The 27,734-nt window shown below is 39.4% G+C and overlaps 1 protein-coding gene and 1 long non-coding RNA gene across 5 annotated transcripts in view; one reads left to right on the top strand and one right to left on the bottom strand.

The window, feature by feature from the left end:
- The window catches only part of LOC144379258 (uncharacterized), a 167,857-nt gene extending 147,208 nt beyond the window's left edge, over nucleotides 1–20,649 (bottom strand). For both annotated transcript variants that reach the window (XR_013441951.1, XR_013441952.1), the window contains exon 1: nucleotides 19,910–20,649. This is a non-coding gene — a long non-coding RNA (uncharacterized LOC144379258). The remainder of the gene's footprint in view (nucleotides 1–19,909) is intronic.
- Nucleotides 19,492–27,734, top strand: part of SNAP25 (synaptosome associated protein 25) — an 82,778-nt gene continuing 74,535 nt past the window's right edge. Inside the window, exon 1 of one of the 3 annotated variants that reach the window (XM_036091055.2) lies at nucleotides 19,492–19,653. The gene's annotated coding sequence lies outside the window, so the exon portion shown is untranslated. The remainder of the gene's footprint in view (nucleotides 19,654–27,734) is intronic. The other 2 variants (XM_036091053.2, XM_036091054.2) reach the window with 2 other exon arrangements.

Raw genomic sequence — 27,734 nt, 5'->3', positions numbered from 1 at the left:
CCTAACCCAGAGTCCACTCCCAAAGAAGCGATTCTGCAGGTTGCTAGAATCCAAGATGCCCATACCCCAGAATTAGAAAACATTCCTGTGGCAGTCTTAGGTTTTCAGCATACAGACCAGGGATGCATACATGAGCTTCTTTTATTTCAAGTTAAGAATGCATTTTAGTGGGGTTTTTTTTTACTTGAACAATAATAAACATTTATTGAAAGCCCAGCTTCAGAAATACACTATAAAATACAGTAGTCACTGGCCACACGTGACTATTAAGATTTAAATTTAAATTACTTAAAATTAAACAAAATTTTTTTTTCATTTTATTTTATTTTATTTTTTTTAATTTTTTTGTTATGTTAATCCCCATACATTACATCATTAGTTTTAGATATAGTGTTCCATGATTCATTGTTTGTGCATAACACCCAGTGCTCCATGCAGAACGTGCCCTCCTCAATACCCATCACCAGGCTAACCCATCCTCCCACCCCCCTCCCCTCTAGAACCCTCAGTTTGCCTTTCAGAGTCCATCATCTCTCATGGTTCGTCTACCCCTCCGATTCCCCCCCTTCATTCTTCCCCTCCTGCTACCTTCTTCTTCTTCTTTTTTTTCTTTCTTAACATATATTGCATTATTTGAAATTAAACAAAATTTAAGATGCAGTTTGTCAGTCACACTGACCACATGTCAAGTGCTAAATAGCCCATTAGACAATGTAGCTATAGAATATTTTCTGGCATCACAGAAAGTTCTACTGGACAGAAATGTCTAGAAACTGCTTCCATATAGTGTGTCCAGCTTTCTAGATCAACTTATCTCAACTCTATTTGGTAGAAAATATGACAAGCTCTTTCTAGGATACCAAAAGAGGACATGCATTTTGCTAAAATTTAGACATATACATGCAGTTTCTTAAAATAAATTTTACATATTTGAAAGGTCAGTCCACCTTGGAAAGTTAAATTTTGCATCTCTAATATGAATGAGGTTTTAACTGCCTGGAGCTCAGCCATCATTATAGATGAAAGGTTAAATAAAACCACAAATCTAATATCTCCTGACATCTTCCAGAGAGAGAGAGAAAACAAGCAATGTGAGACCCTTTTCAGATAACACTAGAATTAAGAATGAACTGAAAAAGAACCTTGCCTATTTTTAAGGGGGTGATCTCCAAGTATATATCATTTTAAAAATAAAATTCTATATTACAATATTCAAAGCACTGAAATATTTATACTCCTTGTACATGTTAACCTGTAAGCTATATAATAAGATATGGCATCATTTTTTTCCCCAAGAGAAGTTAGTCTACCCAAGAGGAAAGTGAATTGACAAGGGACCTATTCTATCATTGGTCCAGGAGAGGCAAGAATCCTACCTGGCCATCAGAGAGGCCAGCTGGACTAGTTATTAGGGCTGTTCATAAAAATTCCTGCTCTACTTCTCTAGGAATATGGGAGACTACACTTTACCACCCCCTAAAGCAAGAGAGGCCAGATGACTTGGTTTGCGTGGTTAAATATGAGCAGGAGTGATGTATGTCTCTTCCAGTGTTAGCATTTAAGTTCCTCTGCTTGACTGATTCCTCCTTTCTCCCCAGGTTTATTTACAATCATAGAAGCCCACATTGGGGTTTCCATCAGTGGAAATCCATTAGTGATTATGATGAAGAAAGGCCCTGCTAATTTGTATTGGACAAGTAGTGAGTAAAAGAATAAACGTTTATTATGTTAAGCCATTATGAACTGCAGTATAGTCTAGCCTGTTGTGACCAATACATCACCTAAATCCAGGTCATATGGCTCAAAATGGAAACGATGAGTTCTGAGCCTTTTGTTTCTGTGAATAAAAATAGAAAAGCTATATGTGTGCAGATCAAGAGTTAGAGGCAAGGGATCAAATTTGACAAAGTCAATCCTAGCCCTCATTTCTTATAGGCATTAAACATAGGAAGAAAAAATAACTTGTTTGTGCGAGTGTAAATGGTATATAGACGTTTATTGAAGCTCTGCTGTGAGGTGGGGCCTCTTTTCCTATCTGGTTGAAGAAAAAAGTGCTATATAGGCTGTGTATTTCTAAAATGCTTTTCCTGCAAAAGCTTTAAAATTTTCATTCCCCTCTTTCTAGATATGCTGCTAAGATCATTTTTTTCCCTTTAAGAAAAAATAAACCATTGAGATTAACATCCAGCTTGCTGAGTCACTTGTCTTCCACTTGAATTTTAACTCCAGAAATCTGAAGGCAGCAAGGAGAAAGAGAGAGAGAGAGAGAGACAGAAGACAGAGACAGAGACAGACAGAGATGAAGACACAGAGACAGAGAGATTTAGGGAGAGAAGAAGAAAGATTGATTCTAGAAAGAAAGAAGAAAAATCTATTAAGTCAAATGGGAAAAGCAAAAATGAAATTTGAAAGATTTAGCTATGACATCAGTTTTCTTACTCTGTAGTAGGAGCCCTTTATACAATATTTTAATAAAAACTGTAATGTGATTAAGGTTTGAATCAGGTTTTCACAATGGAAAGAGCAAGGTCATTAGAATGGGAAAGACTTAAGGGTTTTAAACCCAGCACCTCCACTACTAGCTGTCTGACTGACAAAATTCAGCTCACTTTTCTGAGTCATGATTTCCTCCTCTGTAAGAAGGGAATAATAAAACTTAGCACATAAGTTGGTAAGAAAGATAGAATGCTATAAAATAAAATAAAGGATTTTGGAAAGTGCCTGATGCCAAGCAGAGATCACTGTTTCTTTCTCTCTTCTGTCTCTCACATTATCTCTTCTTTATTCTACAAGGACTTTTCTTTCTCCATAAGGCTTTCTGAAGACCAGCTTTAGAAAGGCAAACTGTAGTTTTAATTCTGCCACTTACTGGAGTACTGTGTTAAGTTTTTCACACTCCTTATTTAATAGTCACATAATTCTATGTGAGTTTATTCCCATTTTACAAAGGAAGAGACTTAGAGTTAAAAATTTGCCCAACTTCACATAGATAGCTTTTTAGTAATCTAATGCCACAGTAATGCAGTCTTGCAAACCTCAGTGGCCCATAAACAGCCATTTGGTATGGCTTGTCAACCTGTGGGTCAACTGGGCAGTTCTGCTCATTTGCATTGGCCTCAGCAGGGCCCACTCATGCAATTGCTGTCATCTGGGGTTTGGCAAATCTCTCTAGTTTAGGGCTAAAGAATCATAAGTGAGCAGCAGGAAGTGGAGTAATCTCTGGCTTCTTTATTGAATGAAATGCTGACCATGAGCCAGCAAACTAACTTTCCCTGAACCCTAAACCAGGGATCTCCTCTGGTTCAACGCCTTAAATCTGTATAGGCCTGCAGTAGGGAAATGAGGAAGCCCATGATTCTGACAGAAAGGCTGCCTCCCTCCCCATGTTATCCTTGAGAGAGATGACTGACAGCAGGACAGAGCCTACTAAGAAGTTTTGAGTCCCTACCATTTCAAGGGAAGAGCAATCAAGCTAGAAAAGCTAGAAAAGATTGAAGTTGATACCTCAACACAGTGCCACACCAAAATGTGGTCCATGAACCGGCAGCATCAATATCACTTGGGAGTTTGTTAGAAATGTGAATTCTTGAACTCCACCCTGGACCTCCTGAATCAAAATCTAAGAAGCACTCCTTTTTAAAAAATATTTTATTTATTTATTTATTTTAGAGAGAGAGAGAGAGAGTGCATGTGAGTGGGGAGAGGAGCAGAGAGGCAGAGGGAGATAGAATCTCAAGCAAACTCTGCACTGAGCATGGAGCCTGACTCGGGGCTCGATCCCACAGCCCTGAGATCATCACCTGAGCCAAAACCAAGAGTCCCACACTTAACCAAGTAAGCCACCCAGGTGCCCCTGAGAAGCACTTCTTTAGCAAGAATAAAAATAGAGTCATACCACTGGAATAGCACCATAGATGGATTTGTGCTAGTAGGTGAGTTAACCCTTCAAATCCCAGCACCTTGCTGAGCCTCTGACCTCCTAGTCAAGCTCTTAACACCTTCAGTTGCTCAACTGGCCCTACTCTCTAGAATGAATGTCTATTATTTTTGCTTATTCCACATGCATTTCCCTTCCTGCTGACCTCATTCTGAGACAACTCTCTTCCCCAACTCCCAGTCCGTGTATTTTGGATGGGATTTATCATAGTTCTGGGAAGGGACATTTGACCCAGGCAACCTGATTAGAGCACAATCCTCTTCCAGCCACAGTGACTGGTTCTGGAGGAAGCACATAACCTGGGACTGGCCAATGAAAATAATAGTCAGGGATATTTGTTGGAACTATTGGGAAAGTGGCATGCTCTTTTCTGCTGTTCACCACAGCAGGTGAAGTCTATCTGAGAATGAAGTCAACACATAGATGATAAGAGATAAATTTGATGACATTATTTGAGCACCTGAATCCAGCTTTGTTTAAAGCCAGACCTGACCCCAGACTTTTTAATTGTGTGTCAATATGTTCCCCTTTTTGCCTAAGTTACTGTAATTTGGATTTCTATAACTTGCAAGCAACATAATCCTCATATACAAAGCCACCCTATGTTCCAAGCTTGTTGACCCCAAACAAGTCCTCAGCTCTCAGCTTCCACTCTCTCTTCTGTTCCTCATCAGCTGTGACATGGTCATTTTCCAACTTCCAAATTCCAAAATGTTTGTAATTGTACTTGTTGCCATGGTCACAAGCCTAATGGAGTTTCCTGAGATAATACTGGTCATGTCCCTAGAGATTTGGGCAGACATAATTTTTTTCCAAGTGTAACATAGACCTGAAGTGCTGGGTTCTATCTAGAACTTCACTATTCAAAGTATGGACCAACAGCATCAGTATCACTTAGGAGCTTGTTAGAAATGCAGGATTTCAGGCACCACCATAGACCTGCCAAATATAATTTGTATCTTAACAAATCCCTAGGGTGCCTGGGTGGCTCAGTAAGTTAAGCATCTGCCTTAGGCTAAGGTCATGATCCGAGGGTCCTGGGATCGAGTCCCGCATCAGGCTCCCTGCTCAGTGGGGAGTCTGCTTCTCCCTCTGCCCCTACCCCCCACTTGTACGCTCTCTCTCTTTCTCTCTCAAAATAAATAAATAAAATCTTTAAAAAAAATCCCTAGTAATTCATGTACATAAATGGTAAAAGTTGCTGCCTGGAAGTTAGAAGACTGGTCCTATAGTTCTTCCTCTGTCTCATTTTTTTCACCTGTGAAATGAACAGACCAGACTATTTCAGAGATTTACTGTAGACTGGACTTTCTAAGATACTCATGTTTTATAGTCCTTGGTTCAAATAAAGTGTGGCAGCCTAGCATACAGATTAATAGAAAAGGCAGGGGGCAGACAAATAAAAGAAAGCCTCTATCAGTCAGAAAGCAGTTGGTTGGACTCTGTGTGTAGAATGATATCCACCTCCAACTGGAAACAATTTTTATTTTAAAAATGAGAAAACAAGCCCAGAGATGTTAACAGGTTTTTAAAAAACCACACAGTGCAGGTATAGCAGAGCAGACATGAGAAGATACAGTAGAGATGAGAAGGTACAAAAGAACAGTGGGTAGTGTTTGGACACTGTTGCTCTGGAGCTGGGCTGCCCAGGCACTTATTACTGGGTGTCATTTGGAAGATCCTTAACTGTTGTGCGTCTCAGTTTGCTCATTTGTTCAATGGGCATTATAATAGTACATACTTCATGATGCTGTAGGGAATTAAATTTGTAAAGTGTTTAAATTATGTCAGCAACATATAACATTTTATATATGTCTGTTAAATAAAAAAAAATAAATTCTGATCCCTGTCTGGAGTGATTTCCATGGTACACTGAAACTCTCCTATACCAGAAATGTCCCTTCTTTCCCCACAAGATTTCTTTAACCACCAGGCAATGTGTCTGAAATCCCACCTTAGTTCTTTTTAAAATTACTTGGATTTTTTTTATCATGGTGAACATGAATTAACTTAATGTGAATTTAATATTAATTAGTTACCTGACAATCCATTCTTAGTAGAAGCTACCAAGGCAGCAGGTTAATTCCACTGTCATGTTGAAAGGAGAAGGAGATTTTATTAAAGGATTGAGTGGATAGAATGAAACAAAAAGAAATAAACAAGGTAACTCCTATTCATTAGTTTATCTATGACTTGCCCACAGCAATAGTTTGAAATACTGGATACATTTGGAAAGCTTTAAAAACATTATGAATGCCGAGGGCTCACTTCAACCCAATGAAATCAGAATTTCTAGAAATGGTACCCAAGCATGTGTGTTTTTTAAAAGCTTCCTCTAGTGGGCTGAATGATGTCTCCTAATGATATCAGGTTTTAATTTCTGGAACCTGTAAATATGATTTCATTTAGAAAAAGGGTCTTGCAGGGGCGCCTGGGTGGCTCAGTCGTTAAGCATCTGCCTTCGGCTCAGGTCGTGATCCCAGGGTCCTGGGATCGAGCCCCGCATCGGGCTCCCTGCTCGGCGGGAAGCCTGCTTCTCCCTCTCCCACTCCCCCTGCTTGTGTTCCCCTCTCTCGCTGTGTCTCTCTCTGTCAAATAAATAAATAAAATCTTTATTAAAAAAAAAAAAAGGGTCTTGCAGATGTGATTAAGTTAAAGGCCTTGAGATGATATTATCCTAGATTATCTGGGGTGAGGCTTAAATGAAATCAGGGTTCATGTATCCTTATAAAAGGGAGGCAGAGAAAGATTTGGACATATGTGCACAGAAGAGAGGTGATGTGTACTTCAGAAGAATGTGTATTCTGCTGTTGTTGGGTTGAATGACAGGTGGGATAGAAATCTGTCAGGGTCTAGTGCGTTTTAGTGTTGTTCAAGTCTTTGAACCTTATTAATCTTCTATTAAGGTCTCCTGTCTATATTAAAAGTGGGGTGTTGAAGTCTCCAACTATTGTTGTTGAATTATCTATTTCTCCCCTCAATCTATTTGTGGTTCTGCTGTGATGTATATATTATTACGTCTTCTTGACCAGTTGACACTTTTATTATTATAAAATGTTCTTCTTTGTCTCTAGTAACAACTTTTGTCTAAAAATCTATTTTATCTGTTATTAGTATGGTCCAGTTCTCTTATATTTGTTTGCATTGCTTATCTTTTTCTGTCTTTTTTATTTTCAACCTATTTGTATCTTTGACTATAAACTGGGTCTCTTGTAGGCAGCATATAAGTGGATATTTGACCAATTTGACCAATCCCTGCCTTCTGATTGGAGGGTTTTATCCATTTACATTTAATACAACTGATAAGGTAGGATTTATGTCTGCCCTTTTGTTATTTGTTTTCTATATGTCTTATGTCTTTTTCCTCTACTCCTCCAACTGCCTTCTTTTGTGTTAGATATTTTCTAGTGTACCATTTTAACTTCATTGTCATTTCTTTTCTTATACTATATTTTTCTAGTTATTTTCTTAGTGGTTGCCCTGTGGTTAAGTATTTCGTGTAAGGCAGTTATGCTAGCAACAAATTTTCTCAGTTGTTGTTGTTGTTATTGTTGTTGTTATCCAGGAATGTCTTAATTTCTTTTTGAGAGATAGTTTTGCTAATATCGAATTCTTGGTTGAAAGACTTTTTCTTTCATCACTTTGAATATATCATATCATTGCTTCTATGGTTTGTGATGAAAAATCAGCTGTTAATCTTATTCAGGATCCCTTGTATGTGATGAAGCACTTCTGTCTTACTGTTTTCAAGATTTTTTCTTTGTGCCTTTTGATAGTTTGGTCATGCTGTATGTAGGTGGGGATATCCTTGAGTTTTCCTACTTGGAGTTCATTAAGTTGCTTAAATATTTGATTAATGTATCCAAAATTTGGGAAGCTTTGACCATGATTCCTTCAAATAGTCTTTCTACCCCTTTCTCTCCTCACTTTCTTGTACTCCCTTTATGAATATTTGGTATGCTTGATGGTGTCCCACTTGTCTCTGAGGTTCTGTTAATTCTTTTTAAGATTTTTTTGTTGTTGTTTATCCATTTGAAAGAGAGAGAGAGACCACAAGTGGGGGTGTGGGGAGGGGCAGGGATAAACAGACTCCCCACTGAGCAGGGAGCCTGATGTGGGGCTCCATCCCAGGACCCTGGGATCATGACCTGAGCCGAAGGCAGACACTTAACTAACTGAGCCACCCAGGCACCCCTCTGTTAATTTTTTAAAGTCTTTTTTCTTTTTGTTTCTCAGACTGAATAATTTTAATTGACCTACCTTTAAATTTGCTAGTTCTTTCTTCAGCCAGCTCAAATCTACTCTTGTTCTTCTCTAGTGAATTTTTCATTTCAGTTATTGTATTTTTAAGCTCTGGAACTATTTGGTTCTTTTTAAAAATAATATCTATCTCTTTCTTGATATTCTATATTTGATTGAGTCATTTTTCTAATACTTTCCTTTAGTTCCTTAGATATAAGTTCTTTTAGTTCTTGACATATTGGTAATCACTAATTTAAATTTTTTGTCCAGTTAGTCCAATTTCTAGGTGTCCACATGGGAAGTTTCTATTGATAGTTTTTCTTCTGCTTATGGGCTATATTTCTTTGCATGTTTCAATATTTAGTTCAAATACATTTTAAAATACATTTAAAATAGCATAATGTGGAAACTCTGGAAATCAGATTCTGCCACCACCACTACCCCCAGCATTTATTACAGCCACTGTTTGTTTGTTAGTTTGGTGCTTTTTCTAAACTACTTGTGTAAAGTGTGTATTCTTTGTTGTGTGTGGTCTGAAGTCTTTGCTCAGCTAACTTAGTGATCAGATAATGAATGGACAGATTTCCTTAAATGCCTGGAACCAAAACTTCTCACAATCTTTGCAGAGAAGATCTGTCTCTGTGCTAGGGTAGTGTTTCAACACTCCAGCAGGCAGTTTGCAACACTGCCTTAGTCTTTACTTCATACTTTTACAGAATCTCAAGGTCATTTAGAGAATAGGGCCTTCTCAGATCCTTTCTGGGCATGTGCATAGCCCTATTCATCTGTATGAATTTCTAGATTCCCAGGAATATATTGAAGTTTTTCAAAGCCCCTATGTACATCTCATTTCTCAGGATTTCCTTTTAAGTTTTTTTGTCAGCACCTTGTTTGCCCCAACTATCATTACTGCCTCAGGCAGCTGCTATGTTAAACATTTGCTGCTGATTGTTTTTGACAAGTGCCATGGGGAAAACACTGTTCACACTGAGTTCTGAGTCATATCAAAGACAAGCACTGAGAGTGGTAAATTCCAGGGAACTTTCACACAGGTAAAATAGTGACAATTCTCTTTGGATGGGGCTTCTGGGAAGCTCCAAACCAATTATACCTCCCTCCATTGTCTTCTAGGCTTCTAGGTTTTCAAGGTTACCACAGAACTGAGGAGAGGGAAGTGGGAATAGAGAAAGTTAAATGGTACAAAATTTGCTGTTCTTACCTAGATCTAGCCATTTTTCTCAAATAAATGTTCTCAAGTTGTTGCAAACCTTTTGTTAATTTCCAGAGTTCTAAAAAAAATTTTGTTTTGACAATTTTTGCCAGTGAGTTCATTGCTTTTATGGAGAAACAGATTATGGAGGTCCTTACTCCACCATCACAAAAGTGGCTCTCCCATAAACATAATTATATTATTGAGATGTTGACTCCAACAGGCCTCTTGCCCAGATGTTAACTCTCACATCTCACTTTTCAATTTTAATCCAGACTCTCTCTCTAGCATAACCCAGAAAAGCAAAAGGGTTAAAAATACATTTCAGTATTCTTTTTTGTTCTCCACTACAAAAGTGGATACCATTGTAACAGACTGAGCAAACAAGTTTTTAGAATTGCTAAGGTGTTATAAGATAGTCATTGTAGATAGAACATTGCAGCTCACCCAAACCAAGTGCCTCCTTAAAAGCATTGTGAAAGGGGCACCTGGGTGGCTCAGTTGGTTAAGCATCTTCCTTCAGCTCAGGTAATGATCCAGTTATCAGGCCCCACATCTGTCTGGTTTCCTGTTCAGTGGGGAGCCTGCTTCTCCTTCTCCTGCTGCCCCTGCCCCCACTTGTGCTCTCTCTCTCTCATTCAAATAAATAAAATCTTTAAAAAAAGCATCTTGAAATAATTTTATAATTTTGCTATCTATTCTTTTTAAGAAGAGTGATATAGTCACATTTAAAAAACAAAAAATTAAAAAATAAATAAAATCACACATCTTAGTTTTTATTCTTCCCCAAAGTAACCATCTTTAAATATTTCACTTTTAAGTTCTTCTTGGTGTTTATAACTTTAATTTTAAATTATATACTTCTATTTCTTGATTTATGAACTTTGAATAATATGTATTAACTCTCTTTTATTAAAGATTAGATCTAAAGATTAGATCTAATTGGCTTTCTCTCTTATTCAAACACCCAAACCTTGTTTCTTTTATTAAATTTTGGTTTTGTTAATTAATTTTATAATTTTATACATAACTTTATATATAATCATGTAATATGATTAAAGTTTATTTCTTCTATCAACTTTATATTAATTCTCTTAACTCCTTACCACAGAAAATGAGTAAATTGGGGCTTATATATTAAATGACACCTCTTTACCTTGTCCCCTCCTCAGCTCCCTCCTTTAACTACCACATTCTGATAGTTCTACCACCACTTTTATAGGTTAGGGCTCATAACATTTATATTCTGTTAGGAAAACATAATGAAGTCTTTTGTGCTTGTTTTACAGCTTGATTATAAACTTTAAAAATCAATAAATAGCATTTATAACATCATAACTATATGAATACTATTCACTGCAGAACCAAGTAGTGAGTCTTTAAATATTCCTTTGACACCAAATCTTCACACAAAGAAAATAATCAACAAAAGAGATAGATGGAAGCTCCTTCCTTAAGCTCCATCAAAAATTGCTCAAAATTATGTCATATTTGGACCAAAAATGTATGGGATAGCTTGTTTTTCCTGGCATTTATAAGGCACTTTCATTTTTATTGCTATTCAAAGAGATCGATGTCAGACTAATACACCTTTTAAATCACACTATTTGTTAAATGATCTAATTTTTACTGATTTATTTCTATACTTGCTTCCTAGCTTTGATCCTAGGAAACAAATCCTACATTAATTCTAACATTTACTAAATCCCTAGGCTTCCTGCGTTTTGTGGATTTTTTTGTGGATTGTTGTTTTCTGGGGTACAATTCTCAGAAAATGTTTTTATTTGTAGACAGAGTGCATAGGAAATAAACTTTCTGAATCTGTGTATGTCTGGAAATGTCTTTATTTTGCCCTTAATTCTTTATCAACATTTTGGCTTTACACAGATTTATAGATTGCAACTTATTTTTTTTCTAACACTTCAAGATTTATTCCATTGACCCCCTACTGTCTACATTTGCTGATGAGAAGTTGGATGTTGATGTGATTCATGTTTCTTTGTAAGCAACCATCTTTTTCTCCTCTATAGAAGTTCTTAAAATCTTCTCCAAGTAAAGTGAGAAATTATGCAAAAGAAGAAGCATACTCATTGTGTGGGATTAATTTATAACAGTGCTAACTTATTCATATTAATAACTGAGTGATTATTTAATAAAAAGTCATGGTATTGAGAGGATGGGGAGAAGGAAAAGGGGCAATGTAAGAGAGCTTGATTATCATTGGTCATAACAATAAGTCAAATGATAGTTTATTTTATGAATCAAGAATTAGCAATGTCTGCATACTATTTAGAAACAAAAAATACTTTACCCAAAGGAAAAGCTAATGTCATTGAAAATTGTTACATATATGTATACATATATAATACATATATATATAATATATACATATATATGACATATATAATGTCAAGGAGAGAAAAGCGCTATGAAGAAAAATAATTCAAGGTAAGAGAAATAATGATACTGAATTGGAGGTTAACAAGGTTAGCTAGTTTGGATTGTCAGAGAAGACTCCTTTGAAAAAGCAGCATTTGAGGAAGTTAGATATGAGAAAATCTAAGGAAGAGTGTTTCAGGTAAAAGTAATAGTAAATACAAAGGTCCTGAGGTCGAAGTGTGTTTGATTGTACAATGAACAAGGTTAGTGTGATTATAATAGAGTAAGTAGAGAGAGAGTGTTGGGAAATGAATTTGGAGAGGTGGCCAGGAGCCTGATCTTGTAGGTTAGGACTCCTAAATGTGATAGGAGCCATTAAACAATTTTCAGAAAGATTTATTTTTTAAAAATGCCATCGTGGTAGCTATGTGAAGAAATCAGGACTAGAGAGCAAATCAGGAGGCTACTGTAATAGCCCAAGTGAAAAATGATGGTGGCTTCAACTGTGGAAGTTGAGAAGTGGTTGGATTTAGAAAACGTATTGAAAATAGAGCAACATTTGCTCACAGGTGAGATGTGCATGAGAAACAGATCAGTGAAATAAGACAAGAGGAAGCAGGTGAATGTAGCTGCCATTTACAAATATAGGAAAACAATAGGGGGAGGGACCCATTTTGGAGGTAAAAACCACAAATTCCACTTGGTACCTGCTAGGTTTATATCCATATTTGCTTTATATTTAAGTGCAGGTATCGAGTAGTAAGTTGGATAGACAAACTGGAGTTTAAGAGATAAATCAGGGCTGAATATGTAAATACGAGAGCATTAACACATAGATGCTATTTGAGGTTCTAGAACTGGATAAAATCACCAAGAAATGAGTGCATAGAGAGGAGAGAAGGTGCATGACTGAGCCCAGAGTTGGGGAGATGAAGAAAAGCCAAAAAAGGAGAATGAAAGGAAGATGCTTTCTGAGTGCTAATTTAGCAAACAGGACACCTGCTGAGATTGTTAATTAAGAATGTAAGAGATGAAGGGACGCCTGGGTGGCTCAGTCCTTAAGTGTCTGCCTTCGGCTCACTTCATGATCCCAGGGTCCTGGGATGCTGCCCCACATCGGGCTCCCTGCTCAGCGGGAAGCCTGCTTCTCCCTCTCCAACCCCCCCTGCTTGTGTTCCCTCTCTCACTGTGTCTCTCTCTGTCAAATAAATGAATAAAATCTTTAAAAAAAAAAAAAAGAATGTAAGAGATGAAGAAGAGTAGAGGAAATCAACAGATGCATATACACGTTCAGTGTGAGGATGCCTTGATCCTACAGATGAGAGTATTCAGTAAGAAGCTAGGAATATGACTCTGAAGCTCATGAGAGAAGTTGAGATTGATAAAATAAAATTAACAGTTATACATACATAAACAATGGTTAAAATCAGGGTTATGAATCACATTCTTTTAAGACAAGATGTCAAGGAAGGAATAGGACATTGGGTTCTCCTGATGTACCAAGGAAAGTACAGGAGTCTGGAAAGAATCAATCAGAATTCTCACATGTTAATTTAGAAATAAAATAATAATTGCTTTTATATATATCTCAGAGAATTGTAAGACTAAAATGAGATCATGTGTGTGATAGTGCTTTATAATTTGTACCCAGCTATACAAATGTGAGCTGCTAAATTTTCTACTCTTTGGTTTAGAGTACAGAAGTTTTCATGGTGGAGATTCAGGACACAGTCCATGACAAATGGAGCTCCCAGGGAGCTCAGGGAAATGTACAGCTTAACCTGCTGGGCATCACAATTTTGGTGCTTTGACTCATCTGCTATGGAAAATAAGGACAAGGGAGAGAACCAGAGGTGAAGCCACTTCATAAACAATTTCAGAAATGGATGAATGGTAAAGAGTGTCAGGTGAAGCCAGAGGTTAACAAACATGGGAAGTCAATTGGATATGACCAGGAGATCATTGATGCTACCTGCTGAGATATTAGAATGAAGAAAATGCTCTGGTGCCTGCTAGGTGGTAGAATTTCACTGCCTTTCGTGCCAAGACTGACAGAATAGTTCCAGATATCCTTTGTCCATTCCCAGACAAATCCTGAAGTAGTCACCTCAACCCATCTCAACCTGATTTTCACTGCGAGAGTTCTTGGCTCCCGGAATAAGTTCCTATTTAAGATCTCTTATCATTCCCTCAAAACCAGTGATCAAACTTACTGTTCTGTTCTGACCTCCCTGGCTGACTCTTTCAAGTATATTTTGAGTACATCATCTTGACCCAATTCTTATTTATGCTCCTTATTTGGTATTGATCTCTGAATTTCTTCCTTGATTGTACTTGGCACTCTTTTCCTTTGACTATGTTGTTTCTGTTTACTCCAAGTAATCATCTTACCAGCCTAGATCCCTTTCTTGGAATTCACCGCAACCAAGCCTTGTGGTCAGTGATCCATAGACTCATCCCATCAGCAAATGGAACCCTGAGGCTGCTAATGAAAAATGTCATACACAAGCCACAATATGTTGAGGCAGAGAGGTTAGCTGTAAAGGGAGCATGTGATAGTTAATTTTATGGGTCAGTATGACTGGGCCACAAGGTGTCCAGATATTTGGTCAAATGTTATTCTGGATGTTTCTGTGAGAGTATCTTTGGATGAGATTAACATTTAAATCAGTAGACTGACTAAAGCAGATTACCCTCCCTAATGTGGTGGGCCTCATCCAATCAGCTAAAGGCCTAAATTAAATAAAAAGTCTGAATCTCCCCTGAGTAACAGAGTTCCTTCTGCCTGAATGCCTTTAAACTGGGACACGGGCTTTTTCTTGCCTTCAGAGTCAAACTGAAACAACAGCTCTTCCTGGGTCTCAAGCTTGCTGGCCTTTGGACTGGTACTACACCATTGGCTCTATAGGATCTCCAGCCTGTGACTCACCCTGCAAATCTTGAGGCTTATCAGCCTCCATAATCATATGAGCTTATAATAAGTCTTTTTGCACATATATACAGAGAGGAGCAGGGGAGAGAGAATATGTGTGTATGTATGCATGTGTGTATACATTCTATTGGTTCTGTTTCTCTTTCTCTGAAGAACCCTGACTAATACAGAGGGGATGAATCTGACGGGGCTGCAGGAGTTTGTACTAAAGCATGATGATTATGAACTTGGGCCATGAGATTCAAATTCCAGTACCATTCATTAACTGTGCCCTTAGTCAGGTTATTCAACCTCTCTAATCCTCGATTCTTTCCTCTGTTTTACCTAAACCCAAGTATGTTCCAGTGCCAAGCATGTGGAAGGTTTTAGATGTTGAGTAAATGAATGAATGAATACAGATGAAGAAACCAAGGCCCAGAGGACTTAAATTATACATGTCTAGTTAGTAGCTAATGAAAAAAAAATAACCTTCCACATTAAAGCAGCAGAGGTATGTGTCATTAGGTAGAGAAAGTTAAAAGTCTCATCAAATTGATCAATTTATTTTATTTAACCAATGCTTCATAGTGTCAGACATGATGATTCTAAGTGCTTCACAATTTCCTTGTGAGTTGGTTATAATTATTGTCCCCATTTTACCTATGAGATAACTGAGGTACACAGAGCTGATGGAACAAGAAGATTCTTAAAAGATTCACTGAAGGAATACTGTGATCCCTTTCAAATAGCCTTTTTAATATTTCATTATTTTGACTACTATGTTCTCCTTCCTTCTGTCCGTAACTGACACAAGGTTCTTCCTTCCTACTTGACTACAGGCATGTGTTGGCATTGGAGAGGGTTCTAGGATGCATTCACGTACAAAAGAGAGCCTATAATTTTGATGCATTAAGGAACAGGAGTCTGGAAGCACCTAGCCTCTGGCTAATGAGCACTCTCCTCCTTTCCTACAATGCTGTTCTTAGTAAAAACCAAAATATGATTTAAAACTCTGGATGTACAGTCTTATTTCTTCTCTACATGGCAAGCCAGAAAGAGAAACCAATATTCCTGTTCTTTTTGTACCTCTCACAAGATCTGTCCCTACCTAAGTGGCTTCAAGGAACAAGGAAAATCTGGGGAGTTTAGATTGGGAGCATTTAAGCTTTTACTAGGTACTATTCATTCACTATGTGTAAATGGGGTGGGGACTGGGGTAAGGGCAGGAAGAACATATAAAGAAAAAGCAGTAAACAAGCCATGTGGAAGGCAAACCAAGGAATCAGAACAGTGGATCTGTCAAATTGTATATTCCTGTGCCCAAGCCTTGTGCCCTTGTGGCATTTTGAAATATTGTCACAGGGTGCCAGGCATGTCCCAAAGGTGGACCTTGGAGAGGGGGGTTTCTGAGCTGAGCAAGTAGCTAACTTACTTGCAAATTGACTTTGGAAAGATCATATGATAGGAAGTTTTATAAAAACTTTTATTATTGGGACACCTGGGTGGCACAGTTGGTTAAGCACCTGACTCTTGATTTCGGCTCAGGTCATGATCTCAGGGTGGTGAGATGGAGCTCCCGTGTGGGGCTCCTCATGTTGCTCAGAGTCTGCTTGGGTTTCTTTCTCCCTCTCCCTCTGCCCCTCCCCACCTCAAGTAAATAAAAATAAATCTTTAAAAAGAAACTTTTATTATTATACTTTTTGAAGTTGTCATTTTTTAGTCAATCATGCATCTTGCACCTTACCTGGCAAATATAAGCTAACTACCTGGATCTGGAGCTATTACAAACTAGAATACTTTGGGGCATGGTGTACCAGAAAAAGCTTTCAGAGACTGAATTAGCACGGTATAAATATCCATCCAGCAGAGCAGGTAATTTTCTCATTACTCATCAAATGAGTTCCTAAGCATTAGTTACTCTACATGTTGGTTCTTTGTGGAAAAAACTCACAGGCAGCTGAATCATTTCAAAGCAAATTTTCCATCTCCTTCCTTCTCTGTGTGGTGTAAGCCTTTATAGACCCTGAATAACTTGAATCTGCTGGTTCCCTACTGGCAAAGATGACTATGGATATATTTTATTTTAATCAAGCAATGAGTAAATCCTAGGGGGAAAAATCTCATTATCATATTAAAAATAAATTTAGGGCTATCTGGTCATCCTTAATAGACTTAATATTTATCCAGTGTTTATGCTTCTCAAATTAGACTCTGTTACCTTTCCCAGAGCAAGATGAAGAAACTCCTAACCAGTATCATTTTCAGCATAAGCACAAGAGAGTGGAAAATGCTGCCACCACCACTAGATAATCCTGTGGGCCTGTGGTATTTTCTGTGAAGCTTTGAATCAGTCTGACTCTCTCCTCATATGTGTAATATTTAAAGATGTCAATGTGGGGCATCAGCAGTTGAAAATTCAGAATACCAAGCCAGTCCTCCCCTGTGACTCTCACATAACATGTGCCTGGAGGATGAGCCTACATCGATGCCAAACTTCCTCTATTTATTTATTTATCTGGAAAATCCCCCGCTTCTTCCATTCTTTCACAAAACTTTCTGCATGAATGACTTTCAGTCTGAGGGCCATATATATATTTCGTTTTTCTCCACTGCAGGCTTTTCTCCAAGAAACCCTTCCACATGCTAAATAAGTGTCACATTTGGGAGAAAAAATAATCCTGACTCTAAAGGATTTTGTAGTGACTTTGCATTTGTCACTACTTCTCCCAGCCCATGCCGGCTTGCTTTATAATGAAAGTCAGAACCATAACTCGGAGTTTTATTGGCAATTAAGGATCTGAGGACCATGCAGATCTTCTTCTTCTTTATTGTATAAGAACCTTAAATGTTTTATGAATATTTAAGTAAACAGATTTCAGCAACATGCCTTGTTTTAGGAATCCTGCTTTAATAAAAATCCAAACACTATTTGTTAATTATTATTAAAAACATTAACATTTCAAAATACCCTTTGGGTCAGAGAATCTTTAAGAAAAAATGACTTCTGGGACGCCTGAGTGGCTCAGCCAGTTAAGCGTCTGCCTTCGGCTCAGGTCATGATCCCAGGGTCCTGGGATCGAGTCCCGCATGGGGCTCCTTGCTCAGCGGGGAGCCTGCTTCTCCCTCTGCCTGCAGCTCTCCCTGCTTGTGCTCTCTCTCTGACAAATATATAAAATTAAAAAAAAAAGAAACAATGACTTCTACTTATTTCAATTAAAAGCATCCTTTATTCAATTCTTACAGCTCTGCTAGCTCTAAACGCCCCCTTTACAACTCTGCTTTCCTCCTTTTTTTTCCTGGGATTCTCTCTCCAATAGCTTGCAGTTAAAAACTTGAGCTTGGCTCTCAGGCCAGAGCGCGGGGTGGGTGTGTGGGTGTGTGGATGTGGTGGCAGGGTTGGGGATTGTGCGTTGTTTTTCCGGATCCGAGACAAGGATTTTCCATCGCCTGAAAGAGGCCATCAAGTTTTAACATTGCAAGGCACGACTTCTAATCGCATCCTTCCCGGAAAAGTACAAACAGTTCCTCAGCCGAGGTCCCCCACCTCCCACGCGCTCTCCAGCTCGCCCTCCCCGCGGAGAGCCCCGCGAGAGCCTCCCCAACACCTGTGAATCATCTGAGAGGCTGCCACCGCGGAACCATTTGCATACCCCACCACCCGCCCTCCCTCAGTGCCTAATGCACAACAAAGGAGGACAATTAGGATTGTTTCTTTATGATTATTATTTTTAGTCTCTCATATGACCAGCACAAGTAGCCTTTCTCGACCACGCTGTTCTGAGCATCACCCCCAGCCCCACGCCCCCGGCCCAAAGCTAGCCTCGACTGGTACCTAGGTTTGCGCACTGAATGAACCACCAGAATTTTGTAGCGTCCCAGAGATCCTTAACTCCTCAGCCCTCCACACTCCCCTTGGAAGTATGGACGGTTCTATAAGGTGTGTACGCGCTTCCGTGAACTATTCTTAAGAAACTCAACATAAAACCCCAGGCTCCGGTTGCATATTCAACCGAAAACAGCGTCATCTATTTTGCCCTCAGCAAACAACTCTCAACTCCAAGCCTTGAACTCCAGGAAACCCACGCTGGTCGGGGTAACTACCCTTCCCTCCCCCTTCGCCCAATTCATTTTATATCTCTCAGAGATAATTGCTCTGACGTACTTTAAAATAACGTGTATGAGTCTGTCTCCCCAACTGACCACATTAATGCAAAATCCAAGCGCTCGATGCTGCTTTGATAAAATGAAGAAATCACTCATAAAAATAGCAGCCCACGTAGCCTGGCCATATATGGAGCTGGTGAGGGTTGACAGGGATGCCCCTTCTGAGCCGCTCCTTCAGAAAAAACAAATTGCAGCTGAAATCTCCTCGACTCCCTCCCCCACTTCTACTCCTCTGCCTTCCCCTCCCCTTCTATGACTCAACCAAAGACAACTCAGCGGGGGGGGGGGGGGGGATTATATATAATCGCATATATGTCGCATATATAACACAATATATACACACACAGATATATAGATATATATATATACACATACACACACAAAGAATATCAGAAAACCAGTTGCGAGATAAATGTATTTGCCTGACACCGGGTGTTAAAATGGAGTCATAAGAATCGTCCCGTTCAGGTGTTTATAAAAGACTGAAATACAAAGGTTTGCAGTAAGGCGCACAGGGAGCTGAGTCAAGCGCTCCGCACAACTCGGCTCCTCCCCTCCCACCGCCAGCCTCCATCCTCCCTCCGCCCTCCCCTCAACACACTTCCTCCCCGCCCCTCCTAGAGACGGCTATTAAAAGCTGCTGACGTCAAAAGGGACGGCCATCTTTGATGAGGGCAGAGCTCACGTTGCATTGAAGACGAAACCTCGGGGAGGTCAGGCGCTGTCTCTCCTTCCCTCCCTATTTGGCGGCTCCTCCACACTTGCAACCTGCAAGGGGCCAGGCGAGCACCACCCTCCGAAGAAACCAAGGTAAGGAGCCTCCACCTCGGGTCGTGGTTCTGGTTTTGGATGGCTGCATACCCAGAGGGGACCACAGCCAGGGAGACCAAGTGAGCTTGGACAAATACAAGTATTTGTGCACCTAGGGTGCGGTATTCCGTGTGTGCGCCTTGGGATAGCTCCGGTCTGGAGCTTTACAAAGTATTTTCGAGGTGAGCTGCTTGGGGAAGGGAGGAATGGGGACACTGCAGATGGAGCGATGGGGAGGAAGCTCAAGGATACGTACCGAATAATAACTTACTCTTTTCGAAACAGTAGTGGGACTCTCTCTCTCTTCCATTTTGCGATGCAGTTTTCAGAGATGTTTAGGCTGCTGGGTTTTTGTTTTTGTTTTTGTTTTTGTTTTTTTTCTGTAGACCAAAACAAACAAACCCTGTCGTTCTGACCCTGTTATTTTGACTATTGTCTTTAAGGCTCTATTATCCAGGGAAGAATTAGGGAGAAGGCAGGTTGTGGGCGCTGGGGAGGCGAAAGCAGAAGGGGGAGTTCCCGCCCCGGGCAAGCCGAGCTGCAGCAGCGACAGCAGCCTCCATGCCCCGCGGACTTGATTTATGCCGCCTGCTCCACGTCAACTGCAGGCTGGAGGGAGGCGGGCGGGTCGTGCTGTGTGGGAGGGCTCTGCGGAGGGCTGGCGGGGGTGGGCTCGCCTCGGGGACTGCGGCGGCCCGCAGTCAGCACCCTGGACAGCAATACCGAAGGACCTCACGGGCGTCCGCGACCTTTCAGCACCGCGGACAGCGGTCCGGCAGCATTGCCTGGCCAGACCTGGGTATTCAGGGCTGGAGGCCAAACTGCCTGTCTGAGACCCCGGTCTCACAGAGACTCATTAATAGAGAAGGAATAGTAGGTTAAGAATTTTAAAAAAGAAAAAAATAAATCCTGCCCACAGGACTCCTTTGCAGGCAATTACCTCTCCCATCCTCAGCTCCTGCATAGCTTCAAAAAAATAAGTCTACTTGTGGAAATTTTCATGTTACCCTCTTCCCCTTTTTTTAGGTAGAAAATAAACACTTTTTTTTTTAATTAAAAAATCTGCATTCATCCTCCAGTCGGATATCAAGGGTTTTGTTTTTAACACAGAGTATATTTGTCTGCAGACCTTTGGTGAGCATGAATAAGGTATATATGAAGATACCAACATGATCTGTTTACAGGAGTAATATATTTCCGTATATATTTCTATCTGACAAAAAAAAAAAAATATGGGGGTAGTTGAACTAAGCAGAATCAACTTTAAGAATGAATCCCTCTTCCTCTTCCTTCTCCCCCATCCTTGTAATTAGGCATGAACATAAACACACACTCACAAAAATACATCTCTGAGAAATATTACAGGTCCTACAGGGTATAGATTTAATCTCTTTGGCTATGGTTTCAGAGTGAGTGGAAGTGTTTCCTATGGATATTGGTTATCTCAGGCTGATAGTTTCTGATTTGGACATCATTAAGACTGGTTTTCCTCAGGAAAATTACCTTCAGGGTAATGCAGGTGTTAGATTGAAACCGGACTCTGACCTAAAGATCTACTGCAATTTCTATTACGGCACTGCGGGATTTTGCTGAGACAGTGATAAGTACTTTAACCATTTTCTACTCTGAGGCTTGGAGCCTCTGAGTGAACAAAAATTACCACAGGGTTATTTTCTCCTGTTTGATATAACTAAAATTGGCATAAAATGACCAGGAGCAAAACTGTACTATTTGAATAGTTGTTAAATAAGAGTAACAGCATCATATGTGGGAATCTATGCAATGCATTAAAAGAAACACTGTCATGATCCCTTGAAAAGCCTCACAATAAGATCTTGGATTGTTTATGTAAATCATAATTCCAATCATTTCTATACTAGAGCTGTTAAAATGCCTGGTCCATATAAAGGAGGTACTTTCATTCCCAGCTATTTATTTCCTAATGTTTTTCAATTTCATGAATAACCATGTGTTTCCATTTGAGTGTATATTGACCTGTTACCGTATATGGATGTAAAATTAATATTCAGGGGTACGTAGCTGCATGGAAAAATTTTATAAGTCTGCAATCCGCAAACGAAATAAACAACTGTGTTTTAGTGATGGGAGGAGGGGAGAAAAGATGGGTAGGAGTCATTAAAAATGCTTTGACTTCATGCTGCATGTCCAGACAGCTCTGCCTAGTTGCGTCAAATGAAAAAGCCTAACGCTGCCGGAATTACGTGCTTGGACATTAGTAATTACTGCTGGGTTTGTTTGCTAGTGGAAGACCGGGTGGGGGGGGGGGAGGAGAACGGGGGGTGGAGGTAGAAGACCGCAGTGAAACTGGCAAAGGGCAAAGATCTGGAAAGAAGTGACGATGTGCACAATTATGGAGCTAATTCTAGAACAGCTTACTGAGAAATTAAAGAAAAACATAATTGAAGCATGAATTTAACATATTATTGATAAGCTTCAGGAAAAAAAAAAAGAAGAGATTTTCTCTTTTAAATTTTAAACATCCAGGGCAATACAGCAAGAAGAGGCCGGAGCAGATGGACATCAGGATGTGCCAGGAAACATTCATGCAGACCCTCTGATGGTACCTGCTTGTTTGTTCATTGGCATTTTCTGCATTATCACCTTGGCATTCAGAATACGAAACAGTTTATAATCTTCTTAACCTCTCCATGGTAAAATCTCCCAAGAATTTACAATTTTATTCCTACTTTGTGAAACATGCACAACCACACATGTGCAAACACAATAAACTGTCCCTTAATTAGCTAGTCTAAAGACATTCCTAAACTCTAAGTGTTAACCCCAGAGTGATGTTTATCAACCAGAAGACTGATATTTCTGCCAGTGGCACCTCTTCCCATAGCAGACAGCCTTCAGCAGAACATGTAAGTTTTGATGATTAGTAGAAATGTGAGATAACTTGAGAAAGAGATTGAGAGGGGAGACATGAAGGATAAAAATAGATAAATCTGCTTTTTATATGATGTACTATGAATAAACTATTTTTCTCACATTATGGAAATGCTTTTCAATTCTATAAAGGTAAGAAAATTGGTGTTGTCAGCCTCAGCGTAGATACATTTCTGCAGTGTCATCCCTCGTCAGCAAGGACCAACATGATAGGAAGATACTGACCAATCAGTGAGCACCAGATACATAAATGAACCCCATGGAGGACATAAAGTCTTATGCTTATATGGTCTTTGACCTCAGTAAGTTTAGCATATAGTAATCTTAGTAAAAACAATAAACAACAAAAATTAATAAATAATACCAGAATGAAATACAATAAAACAGTGGAAGAAGAATCATGAAGGAAATATATAATAATTTGCCCAGTGAATGTGACCAGAAATAAGGAAGGTAAATTCTAAGGAGGACAATATTGCATTGGACTAGAATGATCTGAGCAAGGAGGCAGTACATCAGCTGGTTTTTGGAGGTTGGAGAAGTGGGGGAGATCTGCTGAGTAAAAGTTACAGCATAGGCAGAACTATAAGTAAGGCAAGCCCAAGTTATGGACAGCAAATATCCATCCATTTGGGTAGTGAGAGGCTTATGTTGGGGAATATACCGGAACAGAGACTTGAAGCCTTCTATGGAAGGCCTTGAATACTAAGTTGATGGTTTAGTGCTTTATTTTCTACAGTTGATTTCAGAGAAGAAGCTGATATAATAAAGTAACCAGGTCCTTTTTAACATCTGAGAACTGCTATTCCCAGAATGGATTACATTTGTTTTCCTCCAGAAATGGAGGGGAGTAAATTGGTATAAAGGATGATTAATTAGAAGAAAAAAAAAAACAAAACCAGTCCTCATTTAGGCATCCTTTAAGATCCCTTCTCAGGATACACATGGACTTATTAGTCCTGCCCAGAAGTTAATTAAAAGTTTCAAATTTTCATTATTGACTAGAACAAATTATTCAAGATGAGCACTTACCAGAAAGATTGCAAAGCAGGTCAAGAGCCAGGAATGAGAGGTACCCAAAAGGTACACTTGCATGATAAACATGTAGAACACTCTCTTGCACCTTGGAGTATTCTGCATTGTCACATACACTGGCTAGCTGGATGAAAATAGAGGCCAGTTTTTCTGTGCCTGTTTAGGCAGCATGACACATAACAACCAGCCCCAAGTAGCTAAAACTGGAAGAAAAAAAAAAAAAACTATAGTAAAATTTTGGAAAACTGAGGTGAGGTGGACAGAACATCATATTGCTTTCCCTACCAGCCTCGCTGACTCTGCTGAGCCCCCTCACTTCAGGACTAGCTCAAGGTCTGAACTATACCTATTTCATTTTTAATCTTGTGGTTATTACTCTCTCAGCAGAGCTTCAAAATTCCAAATGCTGTCAGAACTGCTGAACTGAAATAGTCAGTGGCTCCATGTGGAGGAATAAGTGGCAGTTGCAGGCATAGATCTTGTTGCTATTTCAATTCTCACGCAGAAGTGTCAAGGGACTATCCTCATCTGTTCTTCACCAAAACACTGGCAGGTGAGACATCCTTAGGATAACATGTTGATTTCCAAGATGATTCCCCGGGGGAAATTTGGAAATAGTGATGATTCAGAGGAGGTCAAACTGGTGGTTATTAATCTGAATGCAGACGGCCTTATAAGTATCAAGGGGGAGGGAGGAGACACCACACAGCATTGACATGAAGCAGGACATGGTGAGTGGAGAAAGAGTTTTGAAAAACAATTAGTTGTAAAAGGGGAAAGAGATTACAGGGAAATTTTCAGAGAACTCTAGCTGCAGTGTCAGAATTACTATCACTGCTGTAATGATAATAGCTACTCATTTCTACATAATTTTCTTCACAAGGATTTCAAAGCATTTCACCCAATATAAAAGTACAACCAGTTTCTGATTTCTAAATGAATAATGCAAACCACAGTTATAGGATGAGTTCATGTATGATATTAGATAATGTTTAGTAAGCCATAGATCTCATGTAGAAGAACGGAGACACCCAGAGCCAGGATTAATCAGAATAGGCCTATGGGGGAGAAGAGTGAGCCACTAATTCTAAAAGCTTTTACCTGTACTAGTTCACTGAATCTTCATAACAACCCTATAATCAGGGCACTATTACTATTTCCGTTCTACAGATAAGCAAACTGAGGCAAAGAAAGGCTAAGAAACTTGCTTAAGATCACAGAGCAGAGCCAGGATTTAAATTCGATCACTCTGAGTCCAGAGACTAAGCTATTAACTATCTGTTAGGCGACCTCTTGCATCATCCACATTTTTCATATTGGCCAAATCAGGCACACAGAATGTACATGATTTCTTTTCCAATATCTTTTCCCCCTCAGTTGGGCTGCAGGGTGTGATGGCAAGGATGCCGATCAGGAGCAGGGAGACCTGGTTCTAGCCCTGAAGCATCTGCTTGTAATTTCCTGTTTGGGAATCACACTATCTTTACATAAGTCACTCAGTCACCATTGAACTCAGTTTGTTCATCTGTAGAATGACAGAACTGGACTAATATTTTCCAGTGTCCCTACCATTCAGAAGTTAATGAAATCGATGCTGAAAACTCTGGGTAATAGGTCTGGGTCCAGTGACCTGTTGATCTCAGCTGTCACTGCCTTAATATTGCTTTAGTACCTGACCTGACTCCCTCCCCCATTATAAGATTATAAGATTAATTTATATCCACAGCCTCCCCCGCTCTTCCATCTCTCTCTCCCTCTCTCTCTTTCTCTTTCCCCCTCTCCCAGTAATTTCTTTGACATCACCTTTCTGAAGTCTTTATGGTCAGACTTAAGAAACCCTGGCTTTTTCCTCAAAGCCCTAATCTGAGCCATCAGTGTTTTGGGGATCTTTCATCCTTCTCAATCAGATTTTATTGCTCTCTGGCACAGACTATTTCCTACAACCTGCCTAAACTTTTTATAATTCTTTTCCCAACCTAATTAACTGGTGGTGGTTGTTTTTTTTTTTTTTTATCCCTTTCTAGGCCCCCTTTTGATGATCTCCTGTGTCTGACTTAAAGCAATTTATTAGCTACTATTTCTTCATTTCTCCTCTTTCTTCCTCTGCCACTTGGAAAAAAGAAAACACTTTCATAGACTCTATGAGCCCTTAAGTACTTAAAACATAACAATTCCATGTGATCTGAATCACGTGATATTACTAGCTAGCTCAAAAACTAATCAAGTTTGATGGATGGGCTAGAGGTGGGGAGGGAAAATAGCATTTCAAAAAAGCTTTAAGGTCAAGGGACAAGGAGAAAGGGAAGCCTTAAAGCCTCTGAGATTTACAGTTCAGAGGCCAGCAGTGGGCAGTACAATGTTTATTAATTAAACTCAGAGTCCCATGTGAATTAAAGTCCCATGTTCCAGAAAAGCCACGTTCTCCTTGTTGCTACAATCCCGTTCCTACTGTAGCATTTGAGCAGTGTTTCACTGATTTTCTTACTGCTGACCCTCAGAGGTTAGCCTCAGCAGTGATTAACGGATGATAAGAACAAATCTGTATCCCCTAAAAGAGATGGGGGACAATCCTGTTGAAGGGTTCGTGTTTCCTTTTAAATGCTCAACAATCACTCTAGAGAAATTCAAAGTGAATGACAATGTCAGCACCGGACTGATGCTCCATGACAGCTGCAGTAGCTTTGTGGATTGCTTTCGGTGGTCACGGAAAAATATACGTGATCCTCTTAGCTAGTAAAGGAAGCTAAATTCTGTTTCATGTGAAGGGGGAATGAAAACAACTCACTAATCTTTTCTTCTGTTATGGGGTTTTTATTGTTGCTGTTGACCTGATTTGGTTCCTAGTACCCAGAGATGGCTAATTCTCTTGTGTCTTAAGTTGAGACTGTTTGCAATTTCTGCTGATTCACCTCATCCATCCTCCAAAATGGTCCATTTTATACTTGAAGAACAAGGTTCTACTCCTGCTAAAATGGTAGGTTCTACAAAATGCCCATCTGGTCTCATCACTTCCCCATCGCTTCCTATACCCAAATCCCACCAGTCACAGGTTTTGAACTTGGGAGATGACTGTTCATGCCTGCAGGCTTTAGCGAGTGGCTTCTATTCTTTACTGATGGCAGCACTTCAAGAAAATGAGAGCCTTGGAGGTGCCCCCCTAGGCCAGAATCGCCCTGCACTCTGGCCCTGCTCCTATTTCAGACAAATCCCTCCGTATAGCTCTGAGAATTCTGCAAGTTGGATAGAATCTTGTTGCTATGGGGAATCTCAGACCAAATTGCTGATTTCCTTTCTTCATCTTCATCTTTTGTACAGTTTCAAAAAAATAATAACTGACAAATTGCAAAGCCATGTATTTCTTGAATTTCTTTGCAGTTAGTCCAAGATTGGTCTGATAGCTCTAAGTAACTCACACTGTGACTTCTCCATTGATAAACAGAAAGTGGAGGGAAATGCATGCCTGTGAGTCTGCTAGGAAGACTATGCAATAGTCCTGTTGAGTGAATTTTTTATTTTAATGGGAAATCCTATTGTAAACCTCACTGTAACACTAGAAATAAGATAGCATTCCTGATTTAGGCTGGAGAAATTGCTGAACATACCCACTTTTTCCAATTCCAAGATGACTCTCCCTGTATTCCTCAAACTTAAATCAACTGTCATTATGGCACTCTTCATTAATTAATTAATTCAACAAATATTTATTGAGCATCTGTCATCTACCAAGAAAACACTGCACTGATTACTGAAGATAGAGCAGTAAATAAAGCATGCATGTTTCTGCCTTCAGTGCATTTTTCTGGGCATCCCCTTTTGAGGTATTATTATTTTAGAAGACATATTTCACATAGGATCCCTTTTTGAATCTAAGATACTAACCCAAATTAGAAAAGAACTTGGCTCTCAATTCAAAATGTACAATTGATTGAAGTTTTCTACTGAGTGGTCAGTATCCATAGAGAGTTTGCTGCATCATAGATGGAATATATATTAAGAACACCCTCAGCCATCAAGGAATTCAGTAAATGTCTAAGATATGCTCTTATGTAAATTTGCCTCTATGGACATGGCAATCAACTAGGATATCACTAACATTTCCTTTAAGTACATGTATCCCAGTCTATTGGGTCCTCTCC

This window comes from Halichoerus grypus, chromosome 10 (assembly GCF_964656455.1).
Source record: "Halichoerus grypus chromosome 10, mHalGry1.hap1.1, whole genome shotgun sequence".
NCBI lineage: Eukaryota > Metazoa > Chordata > Mammalia > Carnivora > Phocidae > Halichoerus > Halichoerus grypus.
The sequence above is the reverse complement of the archived record's forward strand: the minus strand, read 5'-3'. Positions and strand labels throughout refer to the sequence as shown.